Source organism: Astyanax mexicanus, chromosome 6, assembly GCF_023375975.1.
Source record: "Astyanax mexicanus isolate ESR-SI-001 chromosome 6, AstMex3_surface, whole genome shotgun sequence".
Lineage (NCBI taxonomy): Eukaryota > Metazoa > Chordata > Actinopteri > Characiformes > Acestrorhamphidae > Astyanax > Astyanax mexicanus.
The window spans coordinates 48,029,539-48,045,460 of record NC_064413.1 but is presented as its reverse complement, the minus strand read 5'-3'; positions in this window follow the sequence as shown (position 1 = coordinate 48,045,460).

Below are 15,922 nucleotides of genomic sequence, written 5' to 3'. Positions count from 1 at the left end.
ACCTTTAATCAGTGTAAAAAGAGTTTATTTCAGGTCATTTCTCAGAATTTCTATTGGTCATTCATCAACAGAATTTGATTGACAGGGTAAGGAAGAGTTTGTGTGGTCAGATTATGCAGTGAACTAAAAAATGCCAAAAATTGAGATTCTTGTTTTTCATTGGTCAGTGATGATATGCTAATGCATGAACAGATTTTACACTCTCAATGTAGTCAATGTAAGAGTACACAGAAATGAAACACAGCCAGAGCTTCAGATAAACACATGGAGGACGTGAGATCCGCTGGTCTGTGAGGAGATGACCCTGGGCCGGCAGGTCTCAGGGGTGATGACATCATCACACCGGGCCTGCTTACTTTCCAAACAAGGGGGGAGATTCCTTCGTCATTACACACACACACACACAGGTCCTGAGTGTTTGCCTTTAAAATGCACACTGTTTTTGCACTGGAAGGGAGATTTATCTGTTTTTTTATTTTTTATATATTTTTATATTTTACTAAATGCTTCACATCTCCAATTTTTTGCAGCTTTGACTCTGAATTCATTAAGGATAATTAAGTGACACCATCAGATCTCAGTGAGATATATTTTGTGTGTGTGTGTGTGTGTGTGTGTGCAGAGTCTGCTGTGTTTTCAGCTTGACTGTGAAGAATACTGAGTGGCATTTTGACGCTGTTCCAGAGCAGCAGCCTCGCTGAAGTGCAGAGAATGAGTGGGATCCAAATGTCTTTCTGCTCTTCTCTCTCTCTCTCTCTCTCTCTCTCTCTCTCTCTCCCTCTCTCTGTCTCTCTCTGTCTCTCTCTCTCTCTCTTTCCCCTTCCTCCTGTTCTTCCACTAGTGTCTGCCATGCCGTGGCCATCTGCCATGTTGGACGGATGCCTCGAGACAGCTAAGTGAATTGTGGCCTGGGACCACTGTAGTCTTCTACGTTACACGTTTTTAGAGGCAAAATTTGGATTAAATCTGGGACCGCAGAAAACCCACAGCCGTTCATCATCACAAATTATGTGCGTCCGCCTCCAGCACAAATCACCCGCACACCTCTGGCCCTGAAAGGCCTGGAGTTTTCTTTTTTTCTAGGCATTTAGTAGCATGTTGTGGTTTCAAGGCATCCACAATACAGCACCTGGCTTAAACTACACTGAAATACAGCGTTTTATATGTATTATCAGGATGTGTGTCTGTTGGTTTGCAGTGAATTAACAATGCAATTGTAAGAAATTGTAAGAGTTCATTTTAAGGTAAATTAAAAGCATTTATTTAGCTTTAAAAAGTGTCTGAAGCACTTCTAGGCCACTACCTATCTATCTATTATTCTATCTTTCTATCTAAGTATTTTTTAATGTCAGTTTATATTATGTATTTTATTACAACAACACTGTTTATAGATGTTCACACACACATATACATTGTCACAAAACACACTTTCCATCGGTTTACAGCAAAATGAATTACACCTTAACACCTTATAGTCCCATATCACAAACATGTATCATAAATTAAATTCTGATTTTCTAGCTTTTTATTTGTTAAAATGTTAAAATGGTGAAAATACTACACTATTTTATTCACCATGTATGTGTTTATTTGACACGTTATCTAGAATAACGTAAGGGGTAAAATTACTCAGGTTGCTCAAATGGTTATAATAAAAATACTTGGATGCCATAAGGAAATATGTGAGAACCATTAAACTGGTATAGAACAACTTCAGAAAAGTGTGTGTAATTCTCAAAAATATAAAAGTAAATGTAAAATAGTCCAGTATTTTCCAAAGAACACAACATCTCCAAAAACATCTAACAGGTAAAGCTACAAACCCCAGCCGTGTGAATGTGAAACTGCAGGTTGTTGAATGTTCAGTGATGAACGTCGGGAGGGAAACCCCCGTCATCATGATAGGGTTTCTAAAAAAGGGTCATGTGACATAAAGAGGGAATCCCGTGTTTTTAGTTCCTCAGCTGCTGCAGTAAATGTGTCCATGGCAATGTGTGTTTTGGACAAAACACAGCGGCGATCCACAAATGACTGTCTAATTCAGCACTGGCTATTTTAAACCACTCCGGGAAGAGCTGTTTCAGAGTTCGAGCATGTGTGTGTGTGTGTGTGTGTGTGTGTGTGTGTGTGTGTGGAAAGCATGGCTCAGACACTGCTGCTGATAGGCTGCAGAGGCTGATGACTCAGAACCGGAGGTTGAGGACATGTGCAGAGATCACCCATGGCAACAAGGTCAAAGCAAATAAACAGAGGCCAAAGCTCGTGTCTGATTGGCTGTGGAGGTTTTTTTTGTGCGTACAGTATTCCAACCGCTGAAGACTCCACGATAATTATACAAACACACATCAGATTAGTGCATTCCTCAGGGGTATCCAGAGAACTGAACTATTTACACTATCCTAACTATCCTTCAGTAAAAAAAAAAGAAAATAGAAATTAGACAATTTTTTTGCGTAAGAAGTAGGAAGAGAAATATGCAAAGCAAACAAACAAATCAATAGAAGCAGGCATGAACTGATTCACTGGTTTGCCACTGTTAGTCCACCCTTAGACTAAGCACATAACTCTCATGCAAACCGGATATAACTAGTTTTATATATTCTCAAACAGCTTTAAAAACCACAGAGACTTTTATTTTACAAACAAAACTAAAAACACACTAGTCCATTTTAGTAATAGCATGAAATATGCCACTGAAAGATGTTCTGTGTAAGAACACTTTATTTTTTATTTTCTTTAATTACACCCCAAAAAGGAAACTTTTCTAAAACAGATGCACAGATACTTTTATTTTACAAACTAAAGTAATAATAAAAAAAAGTATTTTATTTGTTTGTTGTAAACTGAAATTGTCCTTGGGTTTGTGAAAGGTGCCATGAATTAAATATTTTATAATAATAATAATAATAATAATAATAATAATAATAATAATAATAATAATAATAATAATAATAGTTGTTGTTGTTGTTATTATTATTATTATTGGTAGTAGTAGTAGTAAAGTATAAAATCATAAGGATGACTAGATCTAATGTAGAATAATTTAAACTGAAAATGTTGTTGCTGAAACTGAAATTTATTCACTAAACTAATTTATAAAGAATAACAAATAAACAACTATACTACTACTATGACTATATACGACTATATGACCATAATAAAATTTCTGCAATAATTGCACAAAACAGACATCAGATTAGTGCGATTTCATGTAAAATTCAGACCACCCTTCAGTAAATAGTAAAAGGACAAAAATATGCTCTATTTAATGTTTTTGAGAGTTGAGGAGTTCAGGATGAGGTAATGCTGGTGATTGTCCAACACCCTGACCTCACTATTCATATACTCTAGAACACCCTTGAGTTTGAAAGGAAACAATAAATTACAGGTCTCCCAATACGTCCATATAATGTGTGTTCTTTCATCTGATTATTAAATTAATACACATCTCTGACAATTTTACAGTGCTGTATACAGCATATAACAACAGTACAATCTTACAGACCCTACATATTGTTTATAATATACATATACAACATACATATATGTTTACAAGAACCACTCATACTTCTCCACTATGTTATGAATCAGCCTGCAAGTACTAAAACTTTAACGTAATTAGTTAGCAGGTAGCGTGACTAATCCATCACACACTTACCTGAAACCCTGTCAATCAGCCGGCCTGCTGACTACAGTTAATGCAAAAGAATAAAAGAACACAATTAATTTTCACAAAACCTTTTAACTCAGAGGTGAAAACATCAGTATCATCATCGTCCACATATACGTACCTTCACAGCAGCGTTTATCTGTCACTCCTTCAGGAGTAAGAAAAGAGGCGACAGCGTGAGGATGGCTGATAAAAGCGTGCGAGACTGAGTTGGCTCTCATTAATGAGTCTTATGTGCTATTAATGAGCTTTTAGGACATTTGCGTGATCAAACAGTAGCTGGCGTGTTTGAGTCCGCTGCATTCAGAGGGAAGATTAGCCAGAGAGTCGCTAATTTCACATCCAGCCCAGTCGTCTCAGCTCAGACTGGCAGATTCATTCTTCATGAAACATTCAGAATATTTCACTTCAATCTAATCCCTCCAGCTCCAGCTAAAGAGCCTCTGAAAGAGGCCTCCCAGTGCCAGCCTGGTGTGTGTGTGGTGGGGGGTCCACTCAGTGAATACTAGATGGTACAAGCAGCCAGCATAAGCCCTGCATGCTGAACTCTGCAGTATAATTATTAAAACCCCAAGTAAAACTCCAGCCAGCACATGCATGGCAGAGCAGACCTACTATAACTTAACCCAAAATAACTAAATGGAGCACCATCATTCCAGAGAACACAGTTCCATTATATATATCTAACTTGTAACTTCTATAGTCATTTTTATTGCTAGTACTTTTGCAGTGCTTTGATACTAACAACATAAAACTTTTTAAAGCTAAATGCACAAAACATTAAAAGAAAGAGTTAGAAACAGAGAGAGAATGAGAAATAGACAGAGAATGAAATGATAAAAGATATAGAAAAATAGAGCAGCTAAGATATAATGAGAGAATGAGTAAGTTACGAAGGAGTAAGAGAGAGTGATAAGCGAGAGGTCAGGATAAAAAAAGAAGAGAGAAAAAACAGGTCTCCATACATTTTTAAAAAAAGACGTACTATTCCGAAATTTTGGCCAAAACAAAATCGTTACAGTTATGCAAATAAACTTTAGATTAGGTAGGCTACCATGATTGTAAGCAGAATGTAAACAAGCGAAATTGAGATATTTGATACATCATCCCTTATTCAAAAAACTGCTTTTCTGCATTTTGGCTTTAATGACATTGGAATTTTTCCATCTTGTATTTGTTATTGAATTTAGGCATTGTTCCATTTTTGACAGAAAAGTGAGAAAGAGAAAAATAAGGGTTCTTCCTTTTTCTTCTTCTGCTGTGTGTGTGTGTGTGTGTGTGTGTGTGTGTGTGCGTGTGTGTTTTATCCCCATGGTTACAGTGGTGAGTGAGTGGCAGTGGCCTTGACTCACAGTGAGGAACTGTACACAGAACTGTTTACTCTCTCTGTCATTCTCTTTCACACACACAGAGACATGCAAACACACACGTGGGCCTCGGTGTCACTTCTCACAACTCAAAACACTCACTGTTTAATGTTATGTAACGCATGGTCACTGATACACACAGAGCACTTCCCCAACTCTCCAACCCACCCCCTGCATGGAGCTCCATCTAATGCCAGTACTTCTCTACAGGGCCTAAACAAGCTGGGTTTGTGCATTTGCACATATGTGTCAGCAGCTTAAAGTATTTGCAGAATGTATTTATTAGAAGGGGCGTATTTAAACATTTGGACATTTGGCATTTTGATTAGACACATGATTTGTCCATCAAAAGAAAATTAATGCCAATAAATTAGACTGCCTTTTGCGCCCCCTATAGGTTGCAATTTTAGTTCTGTTGGGTTGATGAACTCCACATCAGTTGTTAAATAATTTGTACCTCTATTACAGCCTTGTTCTAAATGGTTGCATTATCACAGATCACTGCTTTATTGCCTGCCCTTGTTTGACTGAGCCACACCTCCATACACTCATTATTAATGCCATATCATTTTTAAGCATGCTGTGTTGGCAGGACACCAACTAATATTGAGAATGCAGTATTTAAAGCAACATTAGATAATTATTATTTTTTGTTTATTGGCTCCCTATACAGTCAGAAAGTGTATTTTTGTGTTTTGAGACACTCTCCAACAAGGACTTACAAGCTCTGGACTTATGAGAGTCAAAGAAGCATGTAAATTGAGGAGGTATATCATATTATATACAGGACTTTACATGAATATAACGTGCACAGTCTATATACATTGATTGTGCAGTGTTCCACAGTGCTCACAAATATGATCTTTCCCACTTCACCAAAGTGACATAGTGTAGTTAGAAGTATGCCAAGCCTTTTAATGTCGTTTTAAGCTGGGAAATAAAAAAAAAAAGTGACAATAAGGCATGTAATTCACTGTGTTTTTATTGCTGTATCTCAGATACTTAATTCAAGTTTCCCGTGGGTAACTTCTAATTTTTTCTCAAATGCCAAACAATAATTGAGACCTCTTTTTATTCAGAACAGACTATAAATAAAAGTTTATAAGCCAATGAAACAATAGCTTAGCTTGGAAAAAAAACAGCACTATTTTCCATCATGCTATTTTTTACTTATTGTATGCAATAAAAAAAATAAAATAAAAAACGTTAAGTTTATTTTAGTGTTTAGGGATGGCTTGTGGACCAAAAGATTGATATCAAATAAAAACAGGCTTCCAATAGACATATAAAAATTACTTATTTTAGTTTTTAGATTTTATATCCTCCTTTGTATGCATTGCAGGCAGAAAACAGCATTATTATTATTATTATTATTATTATTATTATTATTATTATTATTATTATTATTATTATTATTATTATTATTATTATCATTATTATTATTAATAATAATAATACTTTTTTAACACTGGCAAATAATTCAGGTCTGAAAGGGTTTAAATTACATTGGCAGAGAGCTAGCCAACATTAGCGGCTAGAGAACTAAGGTAAGTGGAGAGCTAGCTAACATTAGAGACGAGCTAGGTAACAATAGCAGGGAGGGAACTAAGGTTAGCGGAGAGCTAGCTAATATTAGCAGGGAGAGAACTAAGGTAAGTGGAGAGCTAGCTAACATTAGAGATGAGCTAGCTAACAATAGCAGGGAGAGAACTAAGGTTAGCGGAAAGCTAGCTAGCATTAGCCGTGAGTTAGATAGGATATCATTAAAGGGGAGAAAACTAAGGTAAGCAGAAAGCTAGCAAACATTCATCGGGAGAGAACTAAGGTAAGCAGAAAGCTAGCTAACATTAATGGGGAGAAAACTAAGGTAAGCATGGAGCTAGCTAACATTAGAAATTATGTCTACATGTTTGGGTCTTAGATTATATCTACTGAGGTCTTAAAAATCATTCAATTTAACCTTTAAAATGGTGCAAGAACCCTGTTATGGCTGGTTGCACTGATGTCATTTATGATACCAAAATATGAGCTCTGCAAATACCTTTCTCAGCCCTATAACATCCCAGTATATTGGCTCAATTTTAGGTGTACTTCACAACTTTGGTTTTCTATTGGTTGGCCAATAGATAAAAAAAAAAACTCTTATAAAAATGATGCCTGCCATGAAAGATAGTCAGGGCTTCTGTGACCCCCCAACCCCACATAAATACCTGATTAGATTATCTGATCTAAATACAGTATGTACACTATTTCAGCATGATTATGCATGCAATTGAATATGAACATGAATGTGCTTTATTACATAAGCAGGTACATCTAAATGTAAAGCAAAAATCTGTTTTCATGTAATACTCTAAATAGAGCAAATTCAGTACATCATGTTTTTCCACTGCATGACCCAGATCCAGCCCCACACTTTTTTATTTTAATTCACCTTTGTTGAAAGTTACAAATTGCTTATTTAAATTGCTTCGTGGAGCGTTTAGATTTTTTAGAAACCCTCCCTGTGACTTCCTATGGCTGTTTAAAAAGTAATGAGACAGAATAAAAAAGCACTCAAGTTAATAGCCTTGAAAAAATGGTGCCCGGGCCATTTATCAGCTCTTCCAGGAAGCGGCATATGTTAAAAATGTTGGCACAGTACGCAGCCTTTAACATAATGGTCATATCCATTTGATAACTTAATACTGGCCTTCGAGAGCTGCAGATCCTCAGAGCCTCAGACTGAACAGCGGAGCATGAAGAAAAAAAACTTTATAGATCATTTCTAGGTGCACTCAGATATGCAAAACAACCACACGCACACTGGAGTCATGCATACACACACACACACACACACACGCACACACACACACATGGTTTGTGTGCATTCCGAAATCACTAAATCTTGTGCAACCATTTTTAAGGAACTCTTTAAGGACACTCAAAAAACACATGTTCTAGAACAAACACACACTTAGCCATGCAATTACACACACACAGACACACACACACACACACACATACACACACGCACACACTTACATACCCACCCACGCACAAGGGGGTTCCATGCCTTTGGAATGAATCACTTGGGAATGGCTGGGTTGGGTGGGTTGGGTTAGCTTGTCTGTGTTCATTTTCATACATTTTCAGGACAGAATGTACTACACATGCCACAAGTCATGGGATAGGAACTAGTATTGTTAGTACTGTTAGTGTCCTATCACTTTTGCAGTGTCTCGTGAAATCTATAGGACAGTGCACTGAGCTGTTATATGTGAATGCGGGGCCTCCTGCATTGAATGTGAATGTGATGTGACCTTGCTTGTGTATAAAAATGCCAAAAAACTCTAGCCAGGCACCACTAGTCACTATCATTGTCTTCTATGATGAGTATACCCTGTACACACCTCGCTCATAAAACTTTCATAATTCATATCGCCTTGTCATGAGCACACTGACCATTATTCATCCTCACTGGCAAGATAACTCCTCACAACTTATACACCTGTCAGCATTCTTAAGCTGCTGTTCCATGAGGTAATACTTCATGATCAGTTGACATACTGCTGAGCATAGGAAGTCAATGTTAAAAATATGTCATTTTAAAGCATTTCTATTGGCCTATTTATCATTAATTATGAACACAGTATAAATCTGACTTACTTTTTACTAGCAGGTCAGATTTACACTGTGTTCATGGTAAATGATAAATGGACCAATAGAAATGCTACAGTGACTTTCCATGCCCAAGCCCTGGAAAAAATAACAGACCACTTAAAAATGATGAGTTTCTTGGGTTTTACCAAATTGAAAACCTCTGGAATATAATCAAGAAGAAGATGGATGATTACAAGCCATCAAATCAAGCTTAACTGCTTGAATTTTTGCACCAGGAGTGGCATAAAGTTATCCAAAAGCAGTGTGTAAGACTGGTGGAGGAGAACATGCCAAGATGCATGATAAATCTGATTAAAACCAGGGGTATTTCAAATATACCAAATATAAATATAAACTTGTTTTATTTGCATTATTTGAGGTCTGAAAGCTCTGCATCTATTATGTTATTTCAGCCAATAATGTTCATTTTACTCAAACATATACCTTTTGGTTGCACTCAGATCTTTACTTAAGATTTAGTGAACACTTTTGCTCCAAAGAACACAGTTCTGCTGCTCCACAGACCAAACGCTGACAGGATTTATAACCCCCTAGCCATCGCATGGCATTAGGCATGGTGACCTAAGGTTCATCTGCAGCTGCTCCTACGTTTTCCGTTCTGATGGCAACACTTTACTATAGGGATTATACAGTATATAAGCTATGTTTGCAAACTGAATGCAAAAAATATATAACTTTACATTGTTGAATACAGTAATTTGAAGTAGTGTCTGAAGTAGTAGTTTTAGCTGTATAGTGTATTCTGTTTATGAGACATAGGCCGATGTATGACCCGAAGTCCTGACATGGTATAAAAAACCAGCGTCAGTGTAAGTGTGTGAGTGTGAGTGAATCTGTGTATGTGTGAGTGTGTGTGTGTGGGTACGTGTTTGTGGGAGGGAGTAGGGATATCCCTCAATGGCATGTGGATATGAGTCACTGACTCCATGTCTCTCCTCGAAAGTACAGCACGTCCTGTTTGTGTTACAGCAGGAAGCCAATAGCAGGATACGCCACTGCCTTGTGATCACGCCATTCACATACTCACACACACACACACACACACGCACTAATGCACACACGCACACACACAATGTAAATTTTCTCCTTGTCCTGCTTGCTTGCTTCCACTGGTCAGAATAACCTCACGGTGAGACCTGAAGGCAGGTCACGGCCTCCAGCATCACGCACGTAATGCTTCCTCAGAGGCACTATAGCCGACTGTTCACATTTACTAACACTCATAACGTCCGTCCCAGTCGTCAGGCTTCTTTAAAGAATGTCTGCACTCTGTTTTACGACCGTACCATAAAGCCAAAGTTCTTGATCGGCCTTCAGACATAATTCAGTGCTGACTTTCTGAACTCGTATAGCAGGGGTCGGCCAAAACCCAAATTATACAATTGTCCCCTTACCTCTGATGCAGTTACTCAGCCAAAAGCTGCTTGACGTCTTCAGTTTGCACCGTTAGTTTTGCACTGGAGCAACAAGGCCAATGTAGCTAACACGTAATGGGAAATGCAGACAGCAGGATGTGGAAAGTGCATGCTTGGCCAGGTTAAACTGAATGTCTGGGCTTTTATTCTGCTTTGGCGGTGTCGTCCTCTTGAATCAAACTGGACACTCTTTTTAGGATGATTTTTATTAGCCATTTTAAACCTGGTTAAAACTACTTAAACTTAAGTCTCATAAATTCCAGTACTTTCGATTAGTCACACTATACATAATATTGGTTGCTTTTTCATGAGAGCTTTAAAAATGAAAGATTTAAATAAAATGAACTAAAGCCAACTTAATGCAGATCTACCAAAATCAGAATAAAAAATGGCACTTTGCCAATTGCCTTGCCTTGCCTTTTAATTTTATTCTCAAGAATGTAAATAAGTGCAAATAATGATGAATTAAGGAAGTGGTTAATCATTTTGTACTGTTTAATAACTCATATCAGTTATTAATTAGGGACATTCTTCTTACAGTATCATTAAATTATGAATAAAATACGACCACCCCTGTCATACTGGAAGTTCCAACACAAAATAAATAATGTGGCCTTCTCCTTGTTGTCGTGCAGAATAAGGTGGATCATGTGTTACTGCTTGAAAGATGGCTGAATGACTACTTAACTGTGTAATTGTGTACCTGCAGGTCACAGAGAGATGAGGGAGATGTTTCTGACTTCTTGGGCGTTTCTGCATCCCAGAAGCCTCACTCTCCCTTTAAACTGCTACCGGACTGCGTTCTTCCTCATCCTTCAGGCACCTGAGGTCCAGAACCTTCCCTTAGAGGCACTGTGGGTACAGAGATTTTTACTTTTCTTGTGTTAGCTAAACAAGTGGAATGGCTGGTAATGTTTTGAGCATCATCACACCCAAGACATGATTTAGACCTGCAACATTATTTATATTTATTTATTTATTCTTTACGTTTCTCATTATTTACACGTGTAGGCCCACTTCTCAGATGTTTCTGCATGGTAAAGAGTATTGATACAGGGGATCTGTTTTTTTAGTATATCTATAACATGCTGCCTGTAATATTTGGACTCTAATAATTACCCAATTGCATGTTCCATGATTTAGCAACTTGTAATATTCCGTTTCTTCTAAACCATACCATAATTTAAGTAAATTTGCCAAGTCTTAAAATCAGTACTATTAAATGTAATGCATTCAATCAATAATGCATACAGATAATCGAGAAACTTCAATGCATTCTTTTTTAACATAAATTGATCACGTGACCAAGTTTATAGAGTCGGGTGATGTATGCAGATTTATTTTATGCTGTAAATGTAACGTCGCTACTGCTGACTTCAGAAGGTAGGTAGACTTATAATATTGACAATCACTATCCCTGTCTCTCTCAAAACAAACCCCATTGTTTTCTGTGCTAATGTATCTAATAATTGGCTAACACTGATGCTAATTAATTGAAGCCTTCAATATACTAATTAGCAAACTACACACAGTAGCTGATCAATAAAATTTAAGCTAAGGGGAAAACTAGCTGAGCCAAGTCTTAGCTCTGTTCATCTCAAACTGGGGCATAGCCTCCGTGCTCCTGCATCATACAGGCCAAAAGTCTGGCCAGCTTTAATGAAATCCACGTGTTTCTTTCTGGAGCTCTTTCATTTTTAGTTTTTTTTTTTTTTTGTCATTATGCACGTCCTCAGCTCAGCGCACCTCCACGCTCCTCAAGTCCCAAACCTCCCAGAGAGAAGAGCAAAAGCAAATCTGCAAAAGCACACAGCTCTCGTCTGATCTGTGTGCATATGCTAGTGCAGTCCTCCACTTCCTGAGCCTGTTTTAATGTGCTCTTAATGGCTGAGAGAATTGCAAGCAGGTCGTTTAGGGTGAGCAGAGAGAAGCCAATGGGTTCAATCATTGAGAGCATACAGCTGAGGAAGTACTGTATGGCTAATGCACTCATTTCCAGTCTTCATGCTGAAATATGCCTGCCATGCACATTGCACTGCTTTCCCTACTTTAATTAACCCCTATAATTGGTAACTTTTGCAGCACATAGTAAGCTCTATAGTAAATTGAATTTGCATTTAGTGCTCAAAGTGATGCATACTGGTAGAAATGTTCACTTATGTATTTTACTAGTTTAAACATGTATATCGTCTGTTTGTGGAGAACGTCCTGCCCTTTAACCAAAAGAGCAAATAACCTGCTTCTAAAACTAAACGCACAGGAGGATTGGTGATTTTGTGCCCTGCTCTCCTTCCATGTGGAGATCTGCGCAAGTGCAGCAGCCGAAACAAAACAAGAAAACAACAACTTACTAAGCCAAACAAAACACAAATGTATCATGAGGTTTTGGCCCGTTTTTATCAGTGATTTAAAATAGATTTTTAAGCATGTCCACCAAGTTAACAGACATTCTTATGAGGATTTTTGTGCCTGTCCAACTTCAAGCACTGTATAAGTGTAATATATTTGGTGGTGCCAAGTGTGAAAGCTCATATAAAAGCTGCCAGCATATTAAATTGATTGTAGCAGGGCTATGTGGCAGGATTATGTGTTCATTTTTGTGTGTGAGTGAATTTTGTTATGACGGTTGCTGTGGAAGAGCATGTTTCATCCTCCCATGTTTGGGGTGGAGCGTGGATAAGTGTCTACACTGGTGATGCCACCATGTCAATAGAGGATTACTGCTAATTGGCCGGTTGATGCTACAGTGCATTCTGCATGAACATGTTTGCATTGGTATGGTGTTTTTTTTTATTATTTGTTCTCTATTAACTGCACATTTTAGCAGAAATTGTAGATACAATAATAACTTATAACAAAGCAAGCATTGCTGTGAGTTAAGCTTTTGCATTGTTAGAGTAATTGTCCCACTTAACCCTTTTATAACCCTGTGATGAAAGAAAGTGCTGTTTCTGTCTGTAATGCACTCACAAACAAGATTCAGTAAATAAATAAAATAATGAAAATAATTTTATTTTTACCCTATATTACTTTTATATAGCTTTTTTATTTCACAAACCGCACCTTTGCAGTAAAACTAAATAAATTATAATTAAAAAATATTTATTTTGCCTCATTAGCTGGGATGCTGCCATGTTTTACTTTCATTGCGCAGATTTATATTTTCCAATGCAGTGGGCGGGGCTAATATTCGGTTTGATTGGCTGACAAAGGTCTATTCTGATGGACACCAGGTCTCGATCTGCATTAAGTGCAAGAAAACACAAGAATAAAGTAAACACGTGATATCCATTTAAATGGTTGCATTGTCTGAAAGGGTTAAACTGAGCTGCAAGTGACCAATTACACAAGACTTTTGTAATACAGAACCAGGCCTGTTGTTTATCCATTTTCTCCACCAGAAAGTTAATCAGCTGAATCACTGGGTCAGGTGTGTTACAGACTGGAATTCAACAAAATATGAAGAGCAGGGTACTCCAGGACCAAGCTTAGGAATGTGTCCCATATACTCTCCATCTCCTGTATGGTGGTATTCTGTAAACAGTGATTAGATAACAGAGTGACGAGGTGTTGAACATGGAACATACTGAACTGAGGATTTCCACATTGGAATGGGAAACTCTTATCAACTCACATTCCAATGCTGTGTTGTGATTTGCAGTACTGGGTAGTAGTGGACAGCGTGTGGTGTAGATTACATAATCTGTTTATAATATTAAAGCAGAATACCTTTGAATAACAATACAACTATTGATTTTTTTTGTGTTGAATAATACCAGAGTTTGGTACATGGGCGTGACATATAGTGAACAATACACACTGATTGAGGCTCACTGTATATTGAACACTAGAAATAAATTATATAATTTTTCTGTGAAAAATTGGAAGAATATGGCATTTTTGTGGCTAATACTGGGGAATCAACCCACAATGCCACAAAAATACAATGTAATGCCACAACTGATCATTTTTCACTCCTACCAAAGTCACATAGTTACTATTAATACATCACATAACTATTTAAATCCTCCATGAATGCATTCTTTGGCAGTTTTATTTTACTACACTAAAAGTCAGGTTTGCACGTGCTGGTTGCACCTATAGGAATGGACTGTAGTCTTGGTTTAATATAGGAATGAGCATTCCAAAGCACCTTGCTCAGGGTGTAAGGTAGGACCCTTCATTAGCTAGCTAGCTAGCTAGCTAGATATCTAGATAACGTTAGCTATCAAACTAGCTGCTAACAGGATAACCGCTAAACCACCATCTGTGCTAGTTTGTTCCGGCTAAATGATTCTCAAATTCCACATGTCTAGAAGTTAAAGCTTCAAACCTGCACTCACAGTCGAGTGAGACTGTTGAGGCACAGCTTACAGACTCCTGTGTAGCCGTTGATATGAACAGAAAACATTACTTTTATCAGACAGTAGTGAAACTACTGAGCAACCCCTATTCTGTGGCCTTCTTAAATGCATTTGAATGAATGAACTATTTTGGCCTGTATTAGACCTATTCATTTGAAGATAATGTTAAAATAGTTTTAGTACTGCAGTATACCTTGTTACCGTCACACCGCCCAACTCTATTTGTGGTGCATATTCATAACAACAAGTATATTGACCCGTATTTACACCCTTTGGTTAATAGGAGTTAAGTAACCTAAGAGGATTACAGTACTGTCTACATAATCTACAGTCATGTAATTCATGTGCTGTAATTCAGCACCATATATACAGTATTATGTTTTATGTAACCTACCCTACACTGATTGCGATGACAATCAGAGTGTGTCGGCCCCCCGAGCTCTTCAGGGCCGGCCACACTGTTTACTCACCATTTCCTGTAGTCACCCAGTTGCCCCATTAGAAAGAGCAAGGCTGATGGGAACGATTCTCTTTCTGCTGTTTTCATTGGCTGAAGACTGTATGGGAAAGGACCACTCGTCCTCCGAGGTTTCCCCCGCACTGGCCAACCACAGCAGAGCATCGGACTCCAGCATGAGTAACCCTTCGTGATCCGGAAACGGGAAAACTACAGTTTCCTCCTGCTGGAATGTGACCCCACTGGCTCTATTCGTGGGAATGGGCTTCATCCACAATAATAAAAATTGTCGGACTGGCATGTGTGTAGAGTTCAGCTGTGGGTAACACAAGCTTTGGCTTTGGGCCATTACTTCTTAGAAGGTAACAAAGGTGTGTTTTCCTTTCTGTATGAAAGGCTGGGGAAGTGGAAATTATCAGTAATACACCACTTAGCCCAAACATTAAAACCACTGACAGGTGAAGTAAACAGTGTTAATTATCTGCATCCAGCTGCTTTGGTCCTGGGGTGGGATCTACATACTGGGCAAGTAAGTGGGTGAACAGTCAATTTGTGATGTTGGTGTGTTGGAATTGTTGGAAAAAAGAGCAAACATAGGAATCTAAGCCAGTGTTGTGTCAATGACTTGGTCAGAACATTGGACTACTCTTTTGGGGTGTACCTGGGGTGCATGGGTCAGTAATTACCACAGTGTTCAAGAAAAAGACGACCAGTAAATTGGTGACATGGTCATGGGCACCCAAGGCTCACTGTATTGCAAAATTTAGGGATCTGCAGCTAATGATTCTTTTGTTGCAAAATAACAACTAAAGAAGTCTCGAGGAATCTGGGCCTTGTTGAGTCAGGGCTATGTTGATTGTATAATGGGAACCTACAGAATGTTAAGTTATCATTAGTGAAGAAATATGACCTTGATATGATTATACGTCCAAATATATATGGACACCCCTTCTAATAAATGCATTCAGCTACTTTAGGTTGCACCT